Here is a 7,500-nt window from a genome sequence, read left to right on the forward strand (position 1 = left end):
CTAATTATATATGTTATGTTTAATCTCAAATGGACATTACTATTGCTTCTGTTATTGTGCATAAGTTATACGTGGTGTTTACTTTCATGAAAAGAAAAATGCTACTAATGAAATTCTAGGTTAATTCTTTGGATCCCTTGGTGGGGTATTACAGGGTGAATCAGTTACCACTAAAAATATCGATGTTTGGTAAACACACTAGCACTCGGTTAATCTTAAAAATCTGTTGTAACTCAGCAAATGCTTAACATGTAAATCTTAAGATATTATATGTGATTAACCTTACTTAACTTAGTTGCATACTCATGAAAGAAATAGCATGAACACAAGTGACACCAAGATTTAACTTGGAAACCCAATTTGGGAAAAACCACCAATTGCAACTTAGTTACCAATCTTCAGTCTTCTAAAGTGAGTCCTATTAGGAGCCAACTCTTTTAAAGGTTACAAAACACATTGTTAGGTGTGATTGTTTTGGAGGATTTAATCACCTTATTAGGAGTGGCCTTATTAGAGGTCTTTAGACACTTCAATCTAGAAATGCCAACTTGTTAGAGGATTTACAAATAGTTGTTAAGCCAACTATGTTAAGAGATTTATATTATTACTACAATGGCTAGAGAGTAACAATGAGATGACCCGATTTCTTATGCAACTGAATTGTTGATTATAGATCTCAATTTTGGCTTGTATACTTGATCCTTTTTTATTGAATGTATATTTTCAACTCCATAAGGATATTTTGCTTATCCTTCTAATTCACTTCTTCTTAACATCTTCTATTCTTCCATACTCTTCCACACATTCAATCCTCAACCTTAACTTATACTTATACCTTATGCATTGTCAAGTTAGCTTGAATACATCTTAGAATAATTAATATTAATTACCTTAGTCAACTAGAACCAACAAAAAAATCTATTGAGCTCAATATTCCAAAACAAGAAAATCTTTTGTTAGCCAACCCTTCTCGATAGAGACTAACTTAGAAATGATTTTCTTATGTTAGCCAAGTGAACTCAGTTAACACCACATCTTCACAAACTATCTTTGGTAACTGAGTTACCTCAGTTAACATTGGTTCCATCCAACTTTCCTTTCGTCGACTGAGTGAGCTTGGTTAACACTCATCTTCTTTGAACTTCACTTTGATGTTCAATTGAACTTGGTAGTCATTGACTTCTAAACTTGGCAAACTCCAGAATGCTCGACTAACACAAAAAACTATCTTCAATGCCTGAGTGAGCTCGACATACGCTAACTAGTAAATATATGACATTTTGTGTAACATCAAAGACAATACACAATTAACTAATTGTTTTTAACAATCTCCCTCTTTGGCATTGATGGCAACACAACATGTTATAATATAATAAAAAATTTGAGCAAAACAATAGTAAGGAAAATATCCTTCATTTCATTATGATTCTCATCCATGAGAACTCCCTCTATCAGTGTGAACTCCTTGTTCCTTTAGTTTTTCCCTCTGTCAGGAAACTTTGTCTTCAACATTCTCTTCTAATAGCAAACTCTCTCTTTGAAATCAGACCAAGTTCTTCTTCTTTGACATCTCTTTCCCTCTTTGACATCTTCAAGCAAAATTTTTGAGATATGACAAACAAAAACTTCCCCTTCTTCGACATCTTATGCCAAAGATAATATTTAGTAAATATAAATGTACCTTATGTATTGATTCATATGCAATCTATCTTTTTCAATATTGCATCAACTGACTGATCTTCAACATGCTCTAGTTGATGCATCACTAAACTTCATTAAGTGAGCTTCAGATAGGGGAATAACCCCTAACTCACCTCTTAGATACAAAAATGCATTCTTAGGTAATGGCTTAGTGAATATGTCTACAATTTATTCTTTAGTATTCACATATTCCAATCTTAGCTCTTTATCTTGCACCAATTCTCTCATAAAATAATATTTTATAGTAATGTGCTTGGCCTTGGTATGTATCACATGATTCTTTGATATATTAATTGCACTGGTGTTATCACAGAAGATAACCACTAGATCCTTGATCTCTACCTTCATACATGCCAATAGTTACTTGAACCAAACAACATTGGAGAAATTAATTGTTGATGCCACATGCTATGTCTCTGTTGTAGACTAAGAAATACAATTCTACAACTTGTCCAAGACACTAGTCTTTTACCAAGAAAGAACACTCCACCACTGGTGCTCTTTCTGTTATCAACACTTCCTTCCCAATCAGCATTTGTGAATACTTTCAATTCTAAATTGCCTCATTTTTTTTACTATAATCCATAGTCTTTAGTACCCTTCAGATGCCTCATGATTCTCTTCATTGTCATCATATGGTTTTCTTTAGGATTTGATGAGAATCTTGCTACCATACCAACTGCTAATGCAATACTAGGCCTTGTGTACACTACATATTGCAGTTTTCCAATCATTGATTTGTATGTGGTATGATCTACTTCCTTGGAATCTTCATTTTTGGAAATCTTGTCTAGTAGACATAGATGGTCTAACTAGTCTTTAATCTTCTAATCTTGCAACAAGAGAAAAAGTTTCACCATAATAAATACCTTCTTCTTGAGAATAACCTTTGCATACTAATCTTGCTTTGTTTCTGGAAACTTTTCCATCTTCATTCAACTTATTTATGAAAACTCACTTTCTGTCAATTACATTTTTATCCATGGGTCTAGGAACAAGAGTTTAAGTCTTATTCCTCTCTATCTGTTATATCTCTTCATTCATAGCTTCAATCCAACTTTCATTATCCCAAGTATCTTTCACTGATCTAGGTTCAAATTTAGTAAGCAAATATGTAACTTTCAATTTGTTTCTTGTTGTTGTACCATCTAACTTGTCTCCAATAATCTAATCAAGTGCATGTTGCCTTCTGATATATCTTGCTAACACAAGTACTTTGGACTTAGAACTAGTTCCACTAGCCTCTCCATGATCTTCTATATCAAGCTTGGGTCCCACTGTCTATGACTCATGTCCTTCAAGCTTAGTTTTCTTTGGTTGCAACTCAATAGCCTCTAATTGTGACTTGGGTCCTTCATACTATGAACCGAGTTGTACTGGTTGCAACTTGGGTGATTTTAGAGATTTTGAGGACTCAAGAGGTGAAGTCTCCTAAATTCCAATTAGACTTGGCAATTTATAAGGTTCATAGTAAATAAACCTTCAATAATCCTCATGTTCTTTGCTACTCTCTTCTTCACTCTTTTCAGCAAACTTGTCAATTCTCACATGTGCACTTTCTATGATCTTATGAATGGATAAATTTAAACATTTATATGTGTTACTTGTGCTGGAGTATCTTAGGAATATACCTTTATCACCTTTGACATCAAATTTACCTTTCCTAAACTCTTTCAAAATATAACATTTGCTACCAAATAATTTCAACAAACTTACATTAGGTTTATAGTCATACCATAGTTCATAAGGAATTTGATTTGAGTCTTTCTTCAATTGTACTTTGTTCAAGGTATGCATTGCAATATTGATTGCTTCTCTCCAATATTTGATTGGAACATTTTTTCTATCACCAAAGTTCGTGCACAATCCACGATGGATTTGTTCCTTCTTTCAGCTATACCATTCTATTGAGGTGTACTAGGGGTTGATACTTATCTTTTAATTCCTATTTTAGTGCAAAACTTATTGATTTCATTAGAGATGAATTCACCACCTCTATCTGATCTCAAGAACTTCATTTTCTTTCTAGTTTCCATTTCTACTCTTGTCAGATACCACTTAAACTTTTAAAAAGCTTCTAACTTCTCTTTCAGATACATTACAATCATCATTCTAGAATCATAATAAAAAAAAAGATAAAATATGTATCTTTGTTGTAGCTTTCTATTCCAATAGGTCTACATAAGGCTATATAAACAAGCTCCAAGGCTTCTTTAGAATGATAGTTCTTACTTTTGAAACGTGTCTTGCCCATTTTACCAATTTGATAATTTTTGCATAGGCCCAAATCAAGTTTCCTCAAGCTAGGAATAACTCTCACTCTTTTGTTTTTGCTTATCTTTATTAGATTATCAAAGTTCACATGACATTACCTTTTGTGCCATAACTAGCTTTCTTCTACTTGAGCAATGAAACATGAACTTTCACTGAGATCTGGGTAGAATAGATTACCTTTGCTTTATTTTCTAGACCCAACCAGATTTCCTTTACTGTCTAGTAGGTTGGCCTTCCCATTCATGAATTCTACCTTGAATCCAATGTTATTCAATTGTGCCACACTCAGTAGATTATTCTTTAGACCTCCAACCCAATAAGCATTATCAAATCTAAGTTCTTTGGTTAGTGAGATACAACCTTTTCCCTTTATGCAACATGGTTCATTGTTTCCAAATCTCACACTTCCACTATCATAATGTTCCATATGTTCAAACTTTATGTTGTCACTAGTAATATGATGTAAGTAACCACTATCAATAATCCATGTATCATTTTTTCTAACATTAGAGATAAGTGTCATTTTATCTTCTTCATCATAAGATTCATCTTTTACAACAATGTAAACCATTTCATCATCTTCACTACTATCTGAATCTTTAGTCATAAAAAAAGATTTCTTACCTTTGTCCTTGTAGTCCTTGAAGTTCTTGAAATCCTTCTTGCCTTTGAATTTGTTGTGCTTCTTTTCATCTTTGTCCTCTCTATTTGGACATCTTGTAGCAATGTGTCCAACTTCTTCACAAGAAAAATAGATTAAAAGGATTTTACCTTTATACTTTCATTTTCATTTGGGATACCTTCTTGCAAGCAATGCTTCAATGGCTTCAAGATCATTACTAGAATAGTTTTCCTCTTCACTTTTAGATTGCTTTCTATTAGAATTTTTTCCTTTCTTCTAGAGTGATACCTTGGCTTCAAATGAAAACTCAAGATTTCTAGAACTAGGAGTATATTTATCATAGTTATCTAGTTCAAATGAAATCAATCTTCCAAGTAGAGTATCCAAAGTTATCTTATTATTTGGATCACATCTCATCTCTTGAATAGCAGACACTCTAATTGCATAGATAGGAAGAAGGGTTCTGAGTACCTTTCTTACCACTATCACATCTTCAATTATTCCTTCACAGAGTTTCATAGTACTTACACTACCTTTAATTCTCTCAACATATTCTACAATGTTTTCATCATCTCTCATCTTTATCTGATCAAACTAACCTCTCTAGCTTTCTGTCTTGGCTCTTTTCACATTATCACCGCCTCCATAGATATCCTTTAGTTTGTTCCACATATCAATAGTAGTAACACACCCTTTTACCTCATAAAATTTATTATAGTTGAGAGTTGATGCTATGTCAATAATTATAATATTATGATTTTTCTTTTTAGTAATCTATTCCACAGTCAATGTTCCAGTAGGAGTCTTATAAGCATTTTCTAAATATTTGAAACCTGAATCACTGATGGTTTCTAGATGCAACTTTATAATTCCTTTCCATAACTCAAAGTTATCTCTATTCAACTTGGGAATTTCTCTTCTATGAGACATCCTAATCTTTAGCTTAGATCCTTGAACCTTCTTTGCAAGCACCAAGAAGCTCTGATACCAATTGTTGGAAATATAAGAGGAGTAACTAAGAGGGGAGGGGTGAATTAGTTGCCACTAAAATAAATCCTAGATCCCTTAGATGTCAATACATAATATAAATGTCACTAAAAATATTGATGCTCGATAAACACATAGGCACTCGGTTAATAGTAAAAATTTGTTGTAACTCAGCAAATGCTTAACATACAAATATTAAGATATTATCTGTGATTAACCATACTTAACTTAGTTGCATATAGATAAAAGAAATAGCATGAACACAAGTGATACCAAGATTTAACGTGGAAACTCAATTTGGGATAAACTATCGATTTCAACTAGTTACTAATTTTCACTCTTCTAAAGTGAGCCCTGTTAGGAGCCAACCTTGTTAAAAGTCACAAAACACACTATTAGGTGTGACCATATTAGAGGATTTAATCACCGTCTTAGGAGTGGCCTTGTTTGAGGTCTATAGACACTTCAAATCTGAAAATTCTACCTTGTTAGAGGATTTACAAATAGCTATTAAGCCAACTTTGTTAAGAGATTTAGATCACTGCTATAATGGTTTGAGAGTAACAATAAGATGACCTAATTTCTGATGTAACTAAATTGATGATTACACATCTCAATTATAGCTTGTATATTTGATCCTTTCTGATTGAATGTATCATTTTAGCTCCACAAGGATATTTTTTGTATGTTAAAACAAGAAAATCCTTCATTAGTCTAACTCAAAAATAATTTTCCTATGTTAACCAAGTGAACTCGATTAACACTACATCTTCACAAAATTTCTTTAGTAACCAAGTGAGCTCGGTTAACACTCATCTTCTTTGAACTTCTCGTTGACACCTGAGTGAACTTAGTAGTCACTGACTTTGAACTTGGCAAAATCTAGAATGCTCAACTGACATAGAAAACTATCTTCAATGCTCAAGTGAGCTTGACATACACTAACTGGTAAAGATGTGACATTTTGCATAACATCAAATACAAGACACAATTAACCAATTATTTTCAACAATATACACCCAAAGGATAACTTTGTAATAATGTATTTTCCCTTAATTGTAATGATGTACCTAAAAATTCACACTTGAATCTTTATAGTAATATGATAATTTGACTTGTGAAAAATATCTCTTACTTTTCATTTGATGAGCATCAGGGGATTCCTAAAGAATGATTCATAAGGAAAAATAGTTATTGAAGGTTTTGATAATAGAGTTGCAAGAAGAGTGGGCTTAACCATGGAAGGAACTTCATAGTTAAGTACACATGCGCCAGAGTATAATTGGGATGGGTGACCTCCTAGGAAGTCTCAGGGCTTCATCTCTATGAGAATCTATAATGTCTACCCCTAGTTTACTTTTCATATCGTATTGCCAAATTCTTTTAGGCCAATTTTATGATTGTGTTTTATGATTAGCAGTACTTGGTTACTAGATTTGATGTTATTTCAGACTCATTTTATATATGTGATGAGTTAGTTATTTCAATTATTTCATGATTATTTTGATGATGATATATATGTTCATTTAGTAACCTTTAGTTATTTCATGATGTTAGTTAGATGAATGATTTATATGTTGTTCTATGGTTGCTTACCCCATACTTGCATGTGTATGGTGTACTTGTACGTTTTACTTTATGATTGGCGTTCCTAATGTGGTTGAGGTAGGGAGTCAGAGTCACCTGTTAGTCGGGATCTACACAATGCACCACTTCTTATCATTGCCTATTTAGTTTAGATTATATGTGTATGTGTATTCTTAAAATTTATGCAGATTGCAGGTATCGGGTATCGACTTCCCTAAATTGCCAAGATGAGCACACCCTATTGCAGTATCTCAATGGTAAAAGTGGGGAGATCACTCTTGAGTCCAAATCCTAACCTAAGCCAATTGTCCTAGAAAGTAGGACAAATA

The sequence above is a fragment of the Cupressus sempervirens genome, chromosome 9 (assembly GCF_028749045.1).
Source record: "Cupressus sempervirens isolate cs-2001-9-10 chromosome 9, ASM2874904v1, whole genome shotgun sequence".
Lineage (NCBI taxonomy): Eukaryota > Viridiplantae > Streptophyta > Pinopsida > Cupressales > Cupressaceae > Cupressus > Cupressus sempervirens.